General features: G+C 37.3%; 2 long non-coding RNA genes across 4 annotated transcripts in view; one reads left to right on the top strand and one right to left on the bottom strand.

The window, feature by feature from the left end:
• Positions 1–15,388, bottom strand: part of LOC122996201 — a 71,108-nt gene extending 55,720 nt beyond the window's left edge. For 2 of the 3 annotated variants that reach the window (XR_006406956.1, XR_006406957.1), the window contains exons 1-2: positions 15,311–15,388; positions 13,303–13,353 (exon numbers count right to left, since the gene is read on the bottom strand). This is a non-coding gene — a long non-coding RNA (uncharacterized LOC122996201). Of the gene's footprint in view, positions 1–11,215; positions 11,259–11,405; positions 11,591–13,302; positions 13,354–15,310 lie in introns of those variants that run through there. The other variant, XR_006406958.1, reaches the window with a different exon arrangement.
• On the top strand, positions 5,696–15,499 carry LOC122996202. The gene is made up of 3 exons (XR_006406959.1): positions 5,696–5,767; positions 12,140–12,143; positions 15,461–15,499. It is a non-coding gene; the product is annotated as an uncharacterized LOC122996202 (long non-coding RNA).
• The last annotated feature ends 553 nt before the right edge of the window (positions 15,500–16,052 follow it).

Genomic DNA, 16,052 nt, shown 5'->3' with positions numbered 1-16,052 from the left:
AAAAAGAGCAGGTTCAGACCAGTCATCTCTGCCCACCCTCTTGACACGAAGATATGGCTCAAATAAGTACTGTACTGATTCTTTCCTCATATAACCAATACATATGTAACCACAGATTCATATCAATCCTGACAATTGTGTGGAATCTGAAGTAAAAGACACATATATCACAACGCTATTTGACATCTGCATGAAGTGTGTCAGGTTCATCTGAATGTAAAAATCACTACATAATGAAAAAGCAATCAGTAGGAATGTGTCTCTAATGTGTTGATGAGTCGACTATTTTTCTCCACATTACATAAATTAAAGCAATCATGTTCTGAAGAGATTTTAACAGTATCTATTCAGTGTGATGATCTTGTTTGCTTTTTTATTTTTTACATGTAAACAGTTCACAGTTCAATTATATATATTATATTTGATTTTAAGAAAATGTTCTTAAAATTATACTGCCACTCTGGACAGGTAGCTTATTTGTTGGAAATGACATGTATACTTCTATACAGTGGACTGTGATAAACAACAGGGTTCAACCATACACACCACCAAATTAAAAGCAGCTAAAAATTGCAACATTACAGACATTCATTTGATTTAATCATAGTATCAAAAATATCGCTGGATAAAGTTTTAAATTATGTTAGTTTAATGACAGAGCTGCACAGTTTGGATAAAATGAGACTCGCTCCGCACACTCAACATGATCCGTTCTCATGATTCTGAGGGAAAACGTTTTTAAAAATAAAAATATTCATTGCAATCTCTTGCCTTGATGCAGACAGAAACACAGCCAACATTATGAATGCGGCTGCTTTTTATATGAAGGAACCCCATAAAATACCACAACCAAATATCGCCTGTGCCAAAAACCATCTGATAGATAAATGTCAGATGTCAAGTCACTGCTGTTCTTTTGGAAATGTGCACATCATTTCGTGTTATCAGAAGAAACTAGGAGCAGGGAAAGTAGGAAAAATGGATGAAAGGTCATCACTTGAGTAAGAAAAATGCCCACAAATTGCCTCTAATGATACTCTAATAGTTCTTGGTATAAATGTACAATTTTCCAAACACAAACATCAAGCCAACAAACAACAAAATGCAAATGAGAGCACACAAATTCCCCAAATATGGGCTGAAAGTTATTACGACAGTGTCCTCAACAGAAAAATGCTCTGTCAAAGAAGAACAGGGTTGTTATTATTATTAAGAGATATTTCTTCTAAATGCAATCAGCCAAGCAGAAGTTTTTACTGCCACAAGTGTCTTGGCCTTTGGTTTGTTTAGGGATTACTCTAAACCGTTTAGTGAAATGGTGTGTGATCACTGCAATGATACTTTCTTTTCAGCCCTAAGCCTCATGTCAGTTATTGCAGGGGAACACTTTGGGTTTTTTTATCCTCTGCCTAAGCTTAACTTTGGTCTGTGACAGTGACCTCAGTCCTTTAATTTTCCAAGCAAAATAAATTCCCGACAGCAATGATCCACCCTAAACTGATGACACATCACAACCAAACACAAACATCTCTGTAATGAATACCTCATTCTCTAAGAAACATCTCTGTCTCGTCTGAATAGACCGTCTATTGATAAACAGATACCATTAGCCCTTAATAGAGCTTTTGCTACCCAACAGCAAAAATTCCCAATAACTTTGGTCATACTCGAAATATAATAACCCTCACAATTAACATGCATTAGGGACGGAAAATGAGAGGGGATGCAGTTATGCACATTACTTGTGGCCTTGAAGAATAGCTATAAAAATGTTTAAAAAACACTGATAACTTTACTGATAAATGTCTATATTATTTATCCTGGTCAAGCTTTTTTTATGTTTCCATCATCAATATGCAATTACTCCCTTCACAGACTACATAATTTCACAACAATACAGCACTAGGCTTACAAACATCAAGTTTGCTACCAGTAACGGGTCAACCTCAGCCACTGGCCACGGCAATATGACCTTCAAGCCCGGCTGTTGTTATTTTCCATAGAGGTCAGCAGCTAAGAATGTGAAGCATGCAGAGCCTGAAACATGCCTTTCTCTTCCCAACAACCCCCACCACTTTTTTGTAAATAATTTTTGCTGCTACTCCCATACAGTACCAGAGATGTTTAATTTAATTCTATGTAAGCTTTAAAGCATACTCTATCGCAACTACATCATCCTATGTGTCCATGTCTTGTCTTCTGCTGTGCCTGTCCTATACTTTAACTTTTCCCAGGTTTATAGCCCACAGCATTGTGAGCAAAATCACTGAACATGGTGCCATAATGACGTAGGGCAGTATTTCCAAAAGCAGCAATCATCGGAGAGACCTGTGAAAAAATAGGAGAGCTATTTTAATCTGTTTCCCTGCAGGATATCCTTGGACATCATGTAGTTTTTCTGCCTTACCCACACCAGATACTGCTGGCCAGCCACTCTTGAGTGTGCCCAACTTTTCTTTGTTAAACCGTACATAGCGTGAAATATATGATTCAGTTATCATTAAAGATAATTTCATTATCGTTTTTCCAAAAACATAAACCACCACATATGTAAATTATACTGGTCCTGTGTAGCACTGAACAGCCAACTCTGTATCTGTAAAGTGTATCAATGTCTTGTAGATGTTGTACTGTAGCTATGAACTGTGAGGAAAGTATAAAATGACTGAATCCATCTACAGTACATGTGCCACATATGGGATGTTCATCACAGAGCTAGCAACAAAGCTAACAATTAAGGTTAAGATAAATTTAGTAAGTCAATACATAGAATATACACAATTACTTTAGTTTTTTGTTTTTAGCACAATTAGTTGAGTTAGACTAGCTGATGCAGAAAACCAAATATCTAGTTAGCTGAAGACCTGGATATTTTTCTCAGGAATTAGCGGAGACAACAACACGGCTAGAAAGGACAGTAAATATGGTAGTTATACCCGTCAGGTAGTGAGACACATGACTTTAAACGCTTGCATGAATGACTGCATGCAATGAGTGAATGTTGCTCAGTGTCTGCTGGATGTAGAAATATGCAGCTGTTTGCTAATATGTTCTCCATAACAACTTTAACATGAACAGTATGTCAGGGTTGTGTCTCTGTCGGCTTGATTTGGGTTCTTCTGCCCACTACTGGCTAAAAATTGATTAATGCAGCTTTAAGTTTACTTATCAATTGTAGCCTATTTATTTCAACCTCTTATTTACAACTCATATGATGAACAGAAGGCTATTATGACTGGAGGTTAATTATACTGAGTTAAAATACATTTTAATGCTGTCCTCTTGTAATATAGAGTGGACATCCCTGTGGGTCAGTTCTGGTAATGTAGACCTACTCTGGGATCCAAGTTGGGCCAGGTCCAAATTATACTCAGTCAAGTTGGGTCCAGACAGCTTCTGTTCTATCGCTTCTATCTGATATTTGTGATAGTGGAAGCGGATTGACTACCAGTTCTGATCATGTGATGTGTCATAAACATAATATCTTTGATTCAGATTAATCACAACAGACAAACTTGAGGCCAAATGAAGGATATAAACTGTGAAGTTCAAGGGAAAAACAACAACAACAAAAAGATGGTTTTCAACATGGCTGCTCTTTACTTTGTGGCGCATCATGCTGCTGCCAGCGTTACCTCGGTCTGTCCGGTTTGCCCTCATTCTGGTTCGGATGTAATTACCCTCAGGTCAATTTCTTCCTGACTGTCCTCAGGTCCCTTTCGGTTCGGATCTCTTTTTGAGTATGAAATTTTGTTTTGGATGGATGCTACTTGCTCTCAATGGTGACTTGAAACTTTAGCTCTTATGAAGATTCATACAGCTAATACACAACAACCCAGACAGATAATACACAAATAGCGCCACCTTCCTTGTTCATTACCACCAGATTTATCAGTTCAGCTCTCATCTGTCAACATCTATGTGAGCTGCCAACAATGTTAAACACTTCTGCCCTTAAACAAGCAGCCAGCTATTAGCCACAACATTTTCTCTATTGCATTCATGTTTACACAGAGCAATACATTCATGCAACATGTCCTTTGGGCTCTTGTTCATGCTTAAACATATTTGAATTTTAAGCGAGAACAGCAGCTCTGACCACAAACACATAAGTCAAGTCAATTTTTACAAAGCAAACCTCAAGTGGAGATGATCTACCACCAACACTCCAGAGTGAATGAGCTGTATATGACGTTATTATAATTGGAGTAATGTTAACTTAGTACACATTACTGGTTTACAGGTGGACTACTGTTATTTGAACCAGCAGGAGTAAATCCTGTCTGCTATGAAGCGAAAACACCACACTGCCCTGCTGCTTCCTGTGTGTGCAAGTGTGTGTTTATTTCTGGACATGTGAGATGTCTGAACAAATAAACACAAGAAAACAAACATACCCTGAGAGAACCAGAGCAGCTGAGTCCAATCCGAAGATGAACCAAAGACCAGTCAATGCATCATAAAATTCAACAAACACAACACACGCCCCCCCTTTTCCCCCCAACACACACACCTACACAAAGAGATAAATAACAGCTCATGTAAAGACAATCTGTAAGAGTGCTACAGAACTGTGCAGTTAACTAAAAAAGTATTACAGCCGTTGAACAAGAAGATAAAAACATTTTGTTTTGATCCTTCAGCTGTTTGTGAGTAACTTACCCCTTTCCACACAAGTCTGCTTGTTGTCAGTCCTTCATTCCAGCTAGGCAAGTTTGTTCCTTCAGATTTCGTCTCAAGATGGAGGCAGAAACTCTCCAAACACAATTCCTTTGCTCAGAGTTTTTGTTATTTTGAGTCCACCAGCTCCTGTACTGCTTCTGTCCTGCTGATTGCTGCATGAGCTGCTAACATGACAGCATTTGATAAACAACCAGTTGGAATGAGGGAGACCAGTGAGTGCTGAAACACACAGGTGCATGCTGACTCCCAGCGAATACAAACAGAGAGAGGCATAGACAGCTCAGAAGAGCACAGTATGAAACGGCTCCTTTGCCAGTGCTTCCCCTTGTGTGGGACTCCGACCTTACTCCACCTCCCTCCTCCTCCTCCTCTTCCCAGCACCTCCCCCCACCTCCCTCCCTCCCTCCCTCTCAAACAGCTCCAAGACAGAACAGAAAAGAAAGGACTCAGAAGTTGCTGTTTCTTGAGCTCTTTCCTGTATACAGTTGTAGGTACAACACAGAACTCTTCTGTTTGCTTGCATAATACACAAAACAACTTTTGTACGCGGATGTTTTTTAATCCACCATATCCTGAAAGAATAGCACCTCTTTCTTGCCACAGCGAAGTCATTTCAGAATGACAGGCATTTGTACAAACTAAGCTGATTTTTTCAACTTTTCTAAAGATAAGCAACCCTTAACCATGACAGCCATTCCTTAACATTATCTTTGTAGAGATCAATTATAGAGTATAAGGGAGATGAAAGCACTGATGTGTTACGTGTTTAGCTTTAAAGGTGCAGCATGTAGGATTTAGTAGCATTTAGCAGAACAGACTTGGCAGATATAGAATATAATATTCATAAGTATGTTTTCATTAGTGTATAATCACCTGAAAATAAGAATAATTGTGTTTTTGTTACCTTAGAATGAGCCCTTTATATCTACATAGGAAGTAGGTCCTCTTCCATGGAGGTTGCCATGTTGCTCTGCCATGTTTCTACTGTAGCCCAGAACAGACAAACTAAACACTGGCTCTAGAAAGGGCCTTTTACATTTTTTGCGGTCACCATAGGTTCTCCTACACACTTGCAAGGGGAAGGGTATTCAGTTGGTTGCAAACTGCAAACTCACCACTAGATGCCACTAAATCTTACACACTGGACATTTAAGTCATGCCACAGAATAAAAAGGATCTGATATTGCTTTCATTGCATAAAACCCTGTTTACCAATTGTCATTTTGAAAAACAAGCACTTTATGCTCCCCCAGACTAATTTAGAGTTCAAGCATCACAGAGATACGCTGAATTGTAAAATTTATTTGAGTGGTCACTGAGCATGGCAATGTTATATCGTTCACATAAAATGCCCTGATAAACAGCGGCCCTATTATAAAGAAAACATAACTTTAACTGATTGCATGAATTTTGAATGCAATGAAATTTTTAAAACTACTGAATACAGTAACCATGAATTAGTGGTTAATATTATCCAAGCCCAACAAAACAGCCAAGAATAACTATCATGATGGTGTTGAAATTCAGTTTTAGGCAAGATGGGAGGACTCATGGAGGCAGGGGCACCGGATTAATTTCAGAAGTGCTGGGGCCAAAAAGTGTGTGTGTTTGCGTGTATGTGTAGCGGTAGATAGACCGGAGACCCTCACTAAATCTTTGCAAATTAACTATAGCTTGTGGGATTAGATACAAGTATTTTTGTTCAGTTACCCCAAACTACAAGTTTACAAGACAGTAACACTTCTGCAGCTGAGTAACAGTAAGCAGGCAACAGGAATGTTAATGTTGTCCTTGTGTTGTAAGCAGCCATGCCCCAAATCTATATTTAACGATAAATCTGAAAAAAAACATTACCTTCCTACTGCTTCACCTTCACAAATTACCAAAATGCCTTGCTGTTGTGAAAATGTCATTCATAGCCTACAACAGCTTAAATAAACTTTGGGAACACCTCAATTGCCTTTACTCAAAAAGGAAATGCTTTGGACCTGTCATTTCAATGCAACATCATGAATTAATTAATGAGTTCACGTTCAAAATGTGTGTGTTAACTGGCTGGTTGCCTGCATGTGCCGAACAGGTTTCGCCTATGGGTGTAAGCGTCCAATTAAGAAACATCATTTCACTTGGAATATATTCCTCTCATTTTATGTTTACCTGATTTATTTTACCTAATGTCTTAGAGTGGACAGGAATGATTGAAACGTCTTTTTGCCATAAGTGTTGAAAAATAGGGGCATTTGCAAGGATACAGTGATTTGCAACTTAAAAAGAATGTGGGAGGAGGGTAAAGTGTGTGGGGGGGCAGTGGCCCCTTGGACCCCCTACTTCCGGCTTTTGGAAACATCACTCAATGCCTCCCTCCGGCAAAAACTGGCCTCAAACAGCTCTTACTAGCTCTCACTTGTCTAATTTCTGAAAGACCATGTAGTGTTTAGTAGGACAAAAGCACAACTGAAATGTTTTACAAAATCAAAACAAATCAGTCATTTATTTGGTACCATAGCTGGATTTGTTAAAATGAAATCCAGAAGGAGTCGAATAAACAACATGTGATCTGGACAGTTTTATTAGGTAGAGACTTCACTGATTCAGGACCACTACACTAGAGGCATCTGTCGACGTTCCTGACTGATCTGTATTTGCTGCAGTATTTCCACATAGCCTTGTTCTTGTACTCTGAAGTCAGTTTAGCTCGTCTTGACAGTATGTAACGGTCTCACTAACTCGTGACAGCTGTGTCAAACTCTATTAGAGCTCAGGATGACTAGCTCTGTTGTTCAAAGGCAAAAGGCTAAATCTGTAATTACAAAAACCTCTTCAATGTGAAATCATTCAAGTCACCTTCATATATATTGGGGCTGTCACTTTTCAAAAAATCAAATTCAAACAAATACAAACTATCACGCAATAGAACCAAGGAGTGTAGCCTAATTCTAAACTAATGTCACGCTGTAAAATTAACATGTTTCTGTTCATTTTCCTTGGCTGCCTCGCTTGAGTGACAAGCTAACAGGTCTTTTTGTTGTCAAGGTAATGTTACTGTTGCAAATGCATTTTTAAAAGTGAGCAAACATTTTTAATCCTTGATTTGTCCATGTATTGTGTTGAATACAAAATGCTCTCACAAAGTCTCACAAAGTTTGATTTTCAAATAAAAAGTGACAGTCGTAGTAATAAGTAATATCACTAGTTATACTGGAAAAATTACAGTGAATGTGAAAATGTATTTGTGTTTTTATCTCTGCTCACTGTTAGTAGCCAAAAACATTCAGGTAGGAACTTCTCATAAAATTACATTTATATAACATTAAAGTTTATATCACTTGTAGCTGATTAACATGAATTCAGTAAGTAACTTAACAGCCCCTTTTCACAGCAGACATTTTGACCTGCCATAGTAGGAAAAGCCCAGGTGTAGGTAATAACATTAACCATGAGTTCTATTCCCAGTAAGCCATGACAGTGTGACAGTGAACCAGCATGTACAATACCAGGACCCTGGTAACTCCACTCTGTAACACGACTGTACAATGCGAGTCAAATGTTTTTGTGGTTCCAACAAAGTGTTAACGCCTCTCTGGTGAAACAATGCAGCTGATTGCATCATGTCAATCTCAGGAGTCACATTCTCCCACTATCCTATCAATTATTCAAGCCTTTTAGATGAACACTTTAAATCAAGAGACCTAGTTTTTCCTATCAATGCTGATTTGGTCCTTGACAGATTTTTGGGATGAATTAAGTTCTTTTCCTATATCATTTCAGTTTCATGTTGTAGCTATAAGTTTTAAAATTTAAATTAATTAGGTTGCCACTCAAAATGTTTCTGCCTTCTTTTGAATTTTGGTTATTTATAACTTCAGTTACTTTCCAAAGTTGAATGCTAAACCTAAATAAATTCAAGAAGGTATGGGACCAGATTCAGGTTCGATAAAGAGATTCAATACTGGATTCAGACTCAATAAGCAGATTCGACAAACACTGATTTCATCCTCAGTTCACAGATATCGCCAGAAACACTGCAAGGATAAAGTGACATCCAATGTCATCACAACCTGTAAACAATAGTACCAAAAACTATACTACACAAGTACAACGAGAGACCTTGGACCAAACATACACAATTAATTTAACGACCTACCTCAGCCTGCTCTTCGTGAATGGATGGACTTGAAATGTCTGTCTCCTAAATGTAGATAATCATCACAGGTTCACTGGTTTGTCCACTGGTGAAGTAGGTCCATCTTTAAGAAAATCCACACGATTCTACACTTAACATTGTCCTCCCACATTAAGTGCAACATTCACACAGATTTTGGAGGAAAATGGATATAAACTACTTACAGTGGCAACAGCAGTCCCCTGATAGTATTTCTGTGGGTCATAACCTGCACATTACAGTCCACTTGTGTCATTTTTGGTTTTAATGAGCTTAGTACCACACACAGCAAGGACTCTTTTCACACTGTCTTAAAGGAAACAAAACTTTCAGTTCCCTCACTGTCCTGGCCAATGTCATTACCGACAGGAAGCCCAACAGACTTGCATGACAGCCACTTTAGATACCGCTTGGCCTCAGCTGTTCTGCAATGTGTCTGAAGACCCTCACCAGGTCCAACAAGAGGACAGTAGCCTAATACCACTGTCAGAACTTGCCAAGACACAAGCCAGCCTACAAGTTGAGACAGAATGCAAAAGTACTAACACTGTTTCCGTTGGGGACAGGATGGATATAGACAATCTAATTTCACCCCTCCCCACTATGTGACATGTCTAAATCAGAGTTTGAGAAGCATTCACAAAGAGCTAACTATACTAACGATCATGATTGGCCAAACAACCATGTTGCCACAATCATTAATATGAGCTATTCTCATTGCAGTTTTTCTCGATTGCTAAGACACATTTCTTGAAATTTTGCTCCATTTCCCAAAACTCGAAACACAGATGTTAACTGCACGCTCATCTTCACAAACTTCAAACTTCCATGTCAAAACTAATCTCTCCACTTGAAGCTAATCTTACATCTAAACCAAACTTTGCCTTCAGACATCACTCAGAAGCCATCAAACACACATATACTACAAAACAGCTATTACACACCGGTGAGATCAATTCAAAACACTACCGTAAAAACCTGTGACTGCAATCAATAATGGTGCCTATGGTTTTCCCCCAGAGCAACCTCTTTACACGATGAACACAATATAAAGACACAACTCATGTATACATTTTCAAAATTTTTCAGTCCTCAATGTACTGAGTAAAATAAGTGTAAGTAATAAAGAACATAGAATACAGTAAAATAATTTCCATGTATTTACCGATATACACCAATAGAAAAAAACAGTTTGTGCATAAAGAAAGAAATTACATTTATTCTGCCTCTGTCTCTGTCTTTGTGGATCCATTGTTCCAAAACAAGTGAACTGACCCATGGACCTGTTATCTATCTATCCTGAGGTTCTGATTGGTGTGCATGGTTCAATAATAAGGTTTGCTCGATTGCCCGGAGCAAGTAAAATGCCACAGCGGGCCAACAACTCACTTGCCTGAGCGGGCGAGTAGTTAAGAAAATAAAATAAAATAAAAAAATGTTTCAATCTTTTTTTTTCAATCATCATCATATCATAAATTATGTTCTCATTCTCTGGAACACAGCACAGCCCCTAGGCTTGAAGGTATGATTTTCAATACCATCGAATATTCAGATGCCCCTCTTTCTATTAAACTGATGCGGAGATGCTATATTGAGATGACGTATTGTAGTGGACAGCAAGGGCCGCCAGAGGTCAGTATCTACTGGCTGAACAGGCAGCCGAGCTGAGAAACATGGCAACTGCGAGTGGTATGGAATCATGAAAATATTGCCACGTATGACTTTATCTTGAGATGTCTTCTTCCAACTAGAAAAGCAGCTTATTAGCCACAGGATTTTATTCAACTGCCAGTCTGCCACCACCACCTGCACATCATCTCCGTTCAGCCCACGGATGTGTTGTATCTGTCATCGGGTCCTCCAGCAATAATCTATGGAAGAAGGGCATTTATTTCCTATCTATCCATTATTCTATGGGCTCTAAGTATTTAAACCCAGCAAGACTTGTCTAAGTAGGCTAATTGCATATCAGACACAGAGAATTGTAAGCTAGTCAATGTCATACATGCTACATTGACTTCTATCACCCGCAGCTCAGCTTTTACATTTTTTGTTTTCTTTTAACACAAATACCATCATATACCATAAACTCTGGTGAAATATCAGGAAGGTATGAAGTTATAAAAGAAAATAGATACCGCCCAAGCCTAGTAGCCCCCTCACCTTGTACACATTAGAGAATATTGGCGCACGTCGTTGGCTAATCAAGAATTGAGGATTATGGATCAGGATTATGTTAGCACTGTCACATAGAGGAATCAGTGGAGCATGTAATTTTTCACTGCAATAAATACTCTTGAGAACAAGAAACTTAAAGAGGGAAATCAGGAAGCTTAGAATGGAAGAAATGAGTCTAAAAGATGAACTTACCATCAGGTTACGGAGTCTATTCCATTATTTGAAAGAAACTGTGCTGATCAAAAGAATTTAGTGTTCAGTAAAATAGCGGATGGGTCATATGATTATCAATATGCAAGAATGTTTGTTGCTTTGTGTCTATGATACTCTGTGTCCTTGTTCTGTTTCATTTACTTAAATAAAGATTAAACATGACAATTACCTTTAGTCTTTGTTGTTATTTGATAACTGCTGATAAATAAAACAATTTGAACAAGGGCAGGTAAAAATTGACTTTGGGCAAGTAGATTTCTGACCCACTTGCCCGACCAGGCAAGTGAAGTAAAAGATCAACGTTGAACCCCGGTGTGTGAACAAGTTTGACTCTTAGTGTTTCCACCTGGGGAAATGTGTGTTAATTGGTTTCCAGCTGTGATGACTTGAGTTAATGATATTGAATGCCAGTGCTTTCTAAATGAGCACATGAGTGAAAACAGGGGAATAGTGTTTACCGTTTCGGGAAATGGGTCTGTCTTTTGGTAGATGGCGTTTAGTTAACAGGCCCAGTTATAGTGTGTAAGTGATCAAGAAAAACTAACACGTTGCAGCACTGCAACCATGGCATAGTGAAACACTGATAACTGTTTATCAATAACTTGCAGAGAAGCTATTAATTAGTTGATTAATTGATTAGTTGACCAACAGAAAATGTTTAGATTAACATTGTAATAACCAACGAATTATTCAGCTTAATTAAAGCTGCTCTCTCCATATTTTTAGATAATAATAAATGTAGCATCTTTTAGCTCATTGTTTTGGTTTTATGGCCGTTTTGATTCACTCTCACCACTCTCATCAACCTTGTTTCCAGCTGCAAGAGGCAACTGTTTCCAGCCAAAAAGCTCTAATAAAACCATTTTACTCTGCCTGCCCGACACCAAACATCATAGTAGCAAGTGGAGTTTTCAAACATCATATTGATGCTCTAAGATTGAAATGACAGAAAACACAGTACATGAGGGAACACAAGAAAGATACTTTTTTTGTCCAAACTCACAACAGAAGAAATGAAGGCCAACTTACGTCAGTGTTGATTCCTTATCTGAGGGTTGGTTGTCTAATTTTAAGTGTGACAGACAGAGTTGCTATCTTATCTTAAAAATAAATGGAGGTCTATTTACATCTTTGGAGTGGATGAAAGGCAAACTATAAACAGTTATAGAGATGTAGTGAGATAGAAGACACACTGTATATACTTGTATAACAATAATAAAACAGAAATTCCAATTTAATCAATTAATAAACCAAGATTTTAGATTTATCAATTATGTAACTGATTCTCATTACTGTGCATAGGGGATAATCAGGTCCAGCTTATACCATGGCCATTTCTATGTAATACACCTCTTAAATGCAACCCATTCACCACCATCTTTGGAGTAACACCAGTGGAAACTCATGCAACAGCATTTAATAGCTTCATAGCACACTGACTAATTCTCATGAACTGGAAATCCAACAAAACCTCCCCCCCTTCAAGAGACGGATACTGGAGGTGTTGTCCTTTCTTCAGCTTGAGATAATAAGACATACATTGAGTAGGTCCTATGACAAGTTTACTAAAGTGTCCCCATTTATTGAATATGTAGGAACTGACTCTTTGATATACTGTACCATCTGACTGACGTTTTATTCTATTTAGCTTATTGCTAATATAACTAAGGTTTATACATTGGATCTTTTTTTAAATTTGCTTTCTATCTATAATTATATTTATTTATTTATTTATTATATTCCTATGTTTTTATTTAATTTTATTATTATTTATGTATTATCATTTAATTTATTCCTTTACTTTTTCTTCTCTCCTCTAAAATGTATTGTTTTCCATTGTTCTTTCCTCCTCAGTAAGTTCTTGGGAGGGATAAAATGTGGGCACAATGCAGGGTAATGTTTGTGCCAGTTCAGTATTTTTGTTTGTGTGTGTGTGTGTTTATATAAATGCAAAACTCCTTAAATAAAGTTATGAGAATTTTTTCATATTTACTGTCTTCTGTGGTCCCTGAAGAACAGTGGAAACAAACAAAAATCTTTAAGTGAGTGAGTCACTGATCACCTACCGGATACCTGCAGGGGTGTTGATCTTTGCTGCCGCTGCCCTCTGGCCCCTGCTAATAAAGAGCATGGATGTGTAAGTGTAAGGGCACATAACCAGTAAGCACCAAGCAACGGTACCTTATTTCACTTATGCTAGTTTATGAGGAATACATGTTTTACAAGACATGTTTTGGTATCAGTTGTTTTTGTGGGATTACTAATCCAGTAACCTTGTTTTGCTAGCAGATTGTTGTTGAGGGATTGATCTCAAAAGAATCATCAAAACTAGCTTTGAGTTTGTCATTACCATCAAAATAATAATTTTAATAATAATAAAATAATAATATTAATAATTTCCTGATTATCATTACAAATATGCTGCACCTACTATATGATCTTACTTAAACCATTTCCTCAGCTGTCTCAGACATCACCTCTCATCAGGTTAGATGAAGACACAAGTCATTTCACAGGGTCTTTATTCTGTTTCAATATTTAACCCTCAAAAGTAGAATTTCTAAGCACATAACCCACAAATTAAAAACAGAGTGCTTTTGCCAAGCCCTCACAATTATGTGCCAAATGATATTAACATTTAAAAAAAAGCAAAGACTTATCAAATGTAGGTCTGTGTAATAATATTGACCTAAATGGGTGCACAGAACATTAAGAAGGTCAGAAAAGGCTGCCCCATAGTTTATGTGTGCTTGTTTGTAGTTTACTACTAATGATGGCTATTTACCATCACATAGCACCATCTAGTGTTTGTGTCTCAGTCTGTATGTGTGTGTACTTCAGAAGAACTCAATCTCAAACCCAAGAGCTCCAGTTACAATTTATGTAGGGGATTTCTTTTCGTCATAAATTCTTTCTTTTTCTTTTTTTAGAGTATTTTGAAACATGTGTTTAGAGATAACTCGAGATGATTCCATTGTGTGAAGACTGTTTCCTAGGGACCCGGACTACAAAATAACCACATTTAATAATTCATACTGCCAGGGAACAGAGTTTTATCTATTTCTGAACACACTGTATTGAGTTTACTGTTGGTCATAATAAAATCTGAATTATGTTATTGTAATATTTCATACAAACAAAACAGACTAATTATGGTTGCATTCAAATCCTATTACAGAATATTTATTAAGTCTTCCATTCTTTTACTTTTCTTTGCATTATCTTTCTTTTTTTCTATCAAACGAGTCCTTACCTGGACTTCATGTTCTGGTAGAGAGAACAGCTGCACGTGTAACTCCCTCTCCTCTATATTACATTTTTACTGCTTTCAACACAAAGTTTAATTTCAGGACAGTGATGAGTGATATCACTTGAGTGTGGTGATATGCTGATGCCATTCAGCAAAGTGCACTAATTGTAAGGATAAAATATTCACATTAAAACATGACAAGATGAATTATAAAACATAATGAATGTGGTTAAAGGTTGTCAGCTCTGTGTTCGTCAAATCACCTGTATGTTAAACATAAATACTGATTTTGAGGTTATAAATCCATATGAAAATGTTTGTATACTAGCAGGCTCTAAGGGGTCAACAGTTTTAATTTTAAAAAATACATTACAATTAACTCCTGATAAATCAAAAAAGAAAAAGCAGCAAAACATCCTATCAAATGTTCAAATAATAAGCTAAACCTGCTTTATTCCTAATTATAAGTTACTGCTTCAGCAAATGTATTAGCTGCAGACCAATGATACAATCACACAGAAAAGTCATCTCACAGTCATCAATATCTACTCTTAACCAGCTTATAGGAGACATTTAAGAGCATTTTAAGTAAAAAGAAGTTTGATAATAGATTTTATGTTTTAAGTCGTATTTGTTACGATGGGGGTTTTTTTTAAGTTAGTGAGGAGTAAAATTGAAGGATTTGTACATTTATCTTTCGCGGTGTGTAGGATTTAGTGGCATCTAACCGAACAGACTTGGCAGATATGGCATATAATATTCATAAGTGTGTTTTAATTAATGTATAATCACATAAAAAATAATAATCTTTGTGTTTTTGTTACCTTAGAATGAGCCCTTTATATTTACATAGGGAGCGGGTCCTCTTCCATTGAAATCGCCATGTCTCCTCTAGAGACGACTTTTCGCGTTTTTCGCTAGTTTCGCGGCCACCGTAGGATCTCCTACACGCTTGAAAGGGAGGGTGAGGGGAGGGTATTCAGTTTGTTGCAATCTGCAACATCACCGCTAGATGTCACTAAATCCCACACACACTAGTGTGTTACTTTTAGCAGTTTATCTAATAAATATGCACCCTGGTATAATGTTGTTTAGATGGAGAAATATCAGTTAAATTGCCCTTTTCTTGTTTTCACAAATAATAGCAATATTCTTACTCTGATGTCCAATCCTTTTTCTCAACTATAAATGGTGCAAAAACAAAGAATAAGCTGCTAAATAACAGTTACTGCCTCCAAATTGGATGCTAATCTAGAGCCAATTTCAGAGTTGTCCTCTCTGAAGGCATAATAATGCTCCTATTGTATAAACAGGTGTTCCTCTATAGAGTTGGAAAAACCTTGAAAGTGGCTACAGCCTCCTACCTTATCTAAAGACTATACAAACAAAAAATCACACAAACACAAAATGCTTCACCTAAAGTAATGATGATGGTAGTTAGCTGACTTTAGCCTCACTATAGCATTGTCTATCTGTTCATTTAATTTAAAAAGTTGATGCTCCTAATGATATGCACAAACCGTCTATGTACTAAACATTTCAAGCTTATTAAAGTAGTAAAGTACT

This window comes from Thunnus albacares, chromosome 13 (assembly GCF_914725855.1).
Source record: "Thunnus albacares chromosome 13, fThuAlb1.1, whole genome shotgun sequence".
Classification (NCBI taxonomy): Eukaryota; Metazoa; Chordata; class Actinopteri; order Scombriformes; family Scombridae; genus Thunnus; species Thunnus albacares.
This window is presented reverse-complemented; position numbering and strand designations above follow the sequence as displayed.